This window comes from Chenopodium album, chromosome 4 (assembly GCF_948465745.1).
Source record: "Chenopodium album chromosome 4, dcCheAlbu1.1, whole genome shotgun sequence".
NCBI lineage: Eukaryota > Viridiplantae > Streptophyta > Magnoliopsida > Caryophyllales > Amaranthaceae > Chenopodium > Chenopodium album.
The window spans coordinates 6071531-6077605 of NC_137837.1; positions in this window are offsets into that span (position 1 = coordinate 6071531).

The window sequence follows — 6075 nt, forward strand, 5'->3', positions numbered from 1 at the left end:
TTGTATATATACTAATCTTTGATTAATGAGAAGGCACGACAAATATTCTCTCATCTCTCATATTCTCTCAAGACCATTTTTCATAAAAAGAACCAAGCTTTTCTTGTAATAAAATTAGAATACAGAGAAGAAAAATAAATGTGATACCCCTTAGCGAAGATGAGACTTTAAATCGAGGGAGCCCCCATTCCTCACGGTGAGAAACAATTTCGTTTCTCATGATGGCATTTGGAAATTTTTTACAAGTTTATCACTTATTGAGCTGATGAGTCGGATTATGTGGGGACAGCCTATGTGGCAATATGTTTGAGTAATGTCGTTACCCTGCAAACGATTTCACAGTTCTCATCCTTTTTAGCCGTTAAGTTTTGATGTTGGCGAGAAATGGCTGATTGATTATCTGGGAACACAAAATTTTACTGATAAACTCGAATTATGCTCATTCCCTAATTTCACAATTTAACTAGAGTCGCAAATTCCATAAATTACCGATTCAATAATTCCATAAATTACCAATTCATTTGTCAATTTATTCCATTGTTACCTACCCCAACAACATTCATATAAACAAGCAAAGGCTGTTCAAATTGGGGAAAGAAAAAGGAGGAATGTGAAGATTAATGTTCGACTGGAAATCAGACGTTACTTGGAACCGCGTATTCGACTTGTGTTCGCCCAGAACTCAACTGCAACCCATATGAATCAGCCACAATTCGTGCCTTCTCAAGCCAGTGGAAACGAGTGCCTTTTTCACATTTCAAAATTATGAAAATCAATTAAACGTTAAAAGTTAACGGCGTCAAGAGCAATTCTCATCCAATATCACAGTTGGCAAACAAAGTAAGACACATAGTATTCATGAGTACACATCAACATGTCCAGTAAGTGACTTTTGAGCGGGGAAATGTCTGTTCTGCCCCCATAAGAAACATTCCTTGTTTCCGACGGTGAGGAACAGGGAATTAGCCCTTTTAATCATTAAGAAGACATGGGTTTACTTGGACCAAAGACTTTGGTACTACAGTAGTTGCCGAAAAAAAGTCTTCAGCGTAGTGACTACTCCTAGTTAGTAATCCCTCTTTCCCTTATTTTTTGCCCTACTTTTCTTTTTAGCGGGCCTTTTATTTTTACTCCATTCTATCTTTTGACATATGAGACCACATCTTTACTATTACAATCACCCCATTAACACCACTTTTCTCCCTTATAATTGTTTTCCAACCAAATATTAACAAAGTAACATTACTGAAGCAAAAAATAAGGGGAGGAGAGAGTACTATGTAACATGTTGTGAATGAATAGTGCTTGGGTTCCTATGACCCTTTCCCTTAAGAACCCACTTTAAGGTATTTACTAATGTATCCCTCAAATGAAAGTTACTACATTGCCCTTAAATCAACCTCTGACTTCAAAGTTATTGCTACGGATTCCCTATAAATGCCAAATGGTCACATTGATGCAATATTTTCAAGTATTTTTATTCTTCTGTTCCTGTTAACATGAATGTACTAAGTAGTACATTTTACGTTTTGTATAACCTTTGTAAAAAAAAAAGAAAAAAAAAAGTACATTTTACGTAGCTATCCAAAAGAGCTAGGTGATAAAGTACGCACCTGATTGAGAACACGCTTATGGTTGCTCCATGCCTCCACCTTGGCTATAAGCCTATAACAAGCAAACTGTACGAATTATAGATCCCCTGATGGTTCCCGGCTGCCTCAGACTCCTCACATTTGGAGCATGATGCGCTGTGAAGTTCGCTATAATTTTGGAGACTTTGGACACTAATAAGCGAGGCTTTTGTGCTTCAAGCTCGCTCACCCCACTCTCATCCACCACATATATAACAATGATCTTGCAGGATCAGAATTTGACTAGACAAGTAGACAACATGTTGGGCTTACCGCAGAATAAGTCCAACTGATGAGGCTGGCAGCAACAGCACTTCTAGTCATTTGGTGCAATTAGTCAATCTTGAAAACCGTCATTCCCTTGTGTACTCTCCCCTGTCTTCACCTTGAATAGATCTATCAGGACTATCCTGAAGTGATTGAAAATTGTAATGGATTTAATGTTGGTAAAATAACTATTGAAATCAATAACAAACAAAAGATTAGAACTTTCCTGGATTGAAGATCCCAAACTCACAGTCGCGCCGTGGAACAATAATCCACTGCCTTAGAAGCGAAATACGCCACCACCGGTACAAGTTTTCTAGTGACGCACGCCCCCCAAGTTTAACGCAACTCTCTCCATAATCCGTGCACCCGAACTCGAAGAGTGGAATTGCTCAAGAACTGTTCAGATCTCAAAAGGTAGGTTTGTGTTTTCGGCTAGAAAAGTGAATGAATATCATGAAAAAGGTATGACTCGTATTTATATGAGTCCTAGAAAAAGAAACACGTAATCAAACCGACCTAGGAAAAAAGGCGGGCCCGATCGGGCGAGCTGCCGCCCGATCGAGAGCGAGATCAGGTTTTTCCAGACGTAGTGTCGCGCCCGGTCGTGCGCCCGGTCGGGCGAACACCGCCCGGTCGGGCGATCTAGAAACCCCATCCCAGGCGAGCCATCGGGCGAATCCGCCCGATCGGGCTCGTCAAAACCTTGAGTCCGCCGCCCGGTCGGGCGAAGCCCGCCCGATCGGGCGCGAGAGATCTCGTAGAAAAACTCTTGTCCGTCGCCCGGTCGGGCGAAGTCGCCTGATCGGGCGCGAGAGCTTCCGTTTTTTCCTTGACCACCTTCGCCCGATCGGGCGAGAGCCGCCCGATCGGGCGCGAGTCATCCGATTGCATTACTATTTCCAACAATCCCCCACTAATGCGAGCGGATCTTCAACATGAAATCTGAACAGTAAATGAAAGTCTTAGTACTTAAATGCTAGTATCCAAAGGTTTGAACTAACACATTAGTGCACAAGGTTTTCAACACTTCCCTAGTGAGTATCCTAAGATTTGAACTCCTAGGAGCGAGGAAGGGACCTTGAATACACATACCTTGACTTTAGAGCTTAAGCAACTCCGCCAATCTTGGCCAACACTTGGGCTCTCATGAGTACTTCAGGAAAACAATACTCCAGTCTTCCCTTGAGAGAGGCCACCTCTCGTACTCACGTAGGTGTTCGTCCTATGTGTTATTCACACACGTTCCCAGCAAATTCAAAGGTCTTTCCCTGCAGGCTTAAACGTGTTTAAGCACCTTGCAAACCTAAGAAATCCATGCAGTGGAACTAGAACATTAAGAACATAAGTTCAACCCTTCAACTTTCGGTGTCATTATCTATCCTGTTTTAAGAGCCACTGGGACAAAGGTCTTAACTATATAAGCTCCTCCACCTATCCCTGCTCAGAAAACAACTGGACTAATGACATTAAGAGATAAACTCATCCTAACAGAATCAACTTACCACTCTTATAGAGTAATTGATTCAAACACATGATACACATATAACAAATCCACATGATTCATTCCAATGAAACAAAATAACCGAAACAGGTTCTTGAATTTATTATAACCAATGTATCATATCACATAGCTAGAATAGCTACCATTTCAAGCCATTACAACAAAGGTCCTAAACCCATACCAGTTGATGACTCCACCACTAGTCTACGACTCAAACCCTTAGTAAAAGGGTCTGCCAGGTTTTTCTCTGTTCGAACATAGTCCAACGAAATAACCCCATTCACAATAAACTGCCTCACAGACTCGTGTCTGACTCTTATGTGCCTTTTCTTGCCGTTGTAAACACTATTTTTAGCAACACATATAGCGGCTTGTGAATCACAATGCATAGAAACAGGTGGTGACGGCTTCCCCCACAGAGGAATATCAAACAAGCAAATTTCTCAACCAATCTGCCTCTTGTGTAGCAAGATCCAATGCGATGAACTCAGCTTCCATAGTTGATCTAGCTATACACTTCCATGAAACTGCACCCCCACTAAGGGTAAACACATAGCCACTTGTAGAGCTTGTTTCATCACTATCCGTTACCCAATTTGCATCACAATACCCTTCAAGAACCAAAGGATGACCAACAAAATTCAATCCCCAAGACATGGTTCCACATAGATATCTGAGTACACGCCTCAAAGCAACCCAATGTTGCTCACTAGGACAATGAGTATAGCGACTAAGTCTACTAACAACAAAGGCAATATCAGGGCGAGTGCAATTCATTAGAAACATCAGACTACCAAGCACCTTAGCATATTCAGTTTGAGACACACCATCCCCCACATTTTTCACCAAAGCTCCAGAAGGATCAAAAGGAGTTCTCAAAGGAGGCAAATCAAAACAATTAAAGTTCTTTAGAATTTTCTCCACATAATGAGACTAAGACAGAAAATACCCTTTCTTGGTTTTAGTAACTTTAACACCAAGGATCACATCTACCTCTCCCAAATCCTTCGTCTCGAACTTTGAATTTAAATATTTCTTAGTTTCATTTATGACACACATGTTTGTGCCAAACAAGAGCATGTCGTCAACATACATGCATAATATCACACATTGCGCACCAAACATCTTAGAGTACACACATGCATCACTACCATTGACAACAAAACCAAAACTAAGAATAGTTTTATGAAATTTTTCATACCATTGCTTCGGAGCTTGTTTCAAACCATATAAGGATTTCTTTAGTCTGCACACCTTATTCTCCATCCCAGGAACTACAAAACCCGGAGGTTGCTCCATGTAGATCTCCTCCTCCAAATCGCCATTCAGAAAAGCTGTCTTAACATCCATCTGATGCACAATCAAGTTGTAAGATGAGGCTAAGGCAAACAAAACACGAATAGTGGCAATTTTAGTCACCGGAGAATAAGTATAAAAATAATCAAGGCCAAATTTTTGAGTGAATCCTCTTATCACCAATCTAGCTTTGAACCTCTCCACGGTGCCGTCGGTTCTCATCTTTCTCTTGAAAATCCACTTGCACCCAATGGCTCTACTCCCTTTTGGCAGGTCCACAAGCTCCCAGGTACCATTTGACATGATTGAGTCAAGCTCACTGTTTACAGCTTCCTTCCAGAAGGTTGCATCAACTGAACTCATAGCTTCTTCAAACGATTTCAGATCTTCATCCACAACCTGAAGACACAGCATGATCTCATCTAGATCATCTTCGAACTCACCTAGATTTCCGCACTCTGCTATAAAGGTTGTTAGGAAATCAGGTCCAAAGCTTGTCTCCACTCTTTGCCTTTTACTTCTCCTAGGTTGAATCTCACTTTCAACCCTAGGGGAAGCAACTTCTGGCCCTGCAGATGAAGGAACTGAAGAAACATCGTCAGTAACCAAAATTTTCTTCAAAGGAAATACCTGTTCGAAGAACTTTGCATCACGAGATTCAGATATAGAGCGATCTTCCAGACTCATAAACCTGTATGCGGCACTATTCTCAGCATAGCCAATGAATACTGTATCATAGGTCCTAGAACCTATAGTTGAGCGCTTGAACGATGGATAGCCCACCTTAGCTAGACACCCCCATACTTTCATGTGATTCAAGTTTGCAGCATAACCCTTCCATATTTCATATGGAGTCTTGTCTAACTTCTTGTGAGTTACTCTGTTCTGTACATAATTAGCTGATAGTACCGCTTCACCCCACAAATTGTCTGGCAACCCGGAACTTAGGAGCATTGCATTCATCATTTCCTTCAAGGTCCTATTTTTCCTCTCTGCCACACCATTTTGCTGCGGAGTATACGGGGCCGAAACTTCATGAATTATTCCCTCACTTTCACATAAGTCCTTGAGGAAATCGGAGCCATACTCTCCACCCCTGTCTGAGCGAACTCTTTTTATTTTCCGCTCCAACTGATTTTCTACCTCTGCCTTATACACAAGAAACTTGGACTCAGCTTCATCCTTCGTCCTCAGAAGATACACCCTGCTATATCTAGAGCAATCATCAACGAAGGTGATATAGTAGCGTTTCCCGCCTCTACTTTCCAAGTTCTTAAAGTCTGCTAAATCTGAATGAATTAGCTCGAGTGGTGTGGTCTCTCTCTTCGTGACAGATTTATAGGGTTTCTTCACGAATTTAGACTCCGCACACACTTC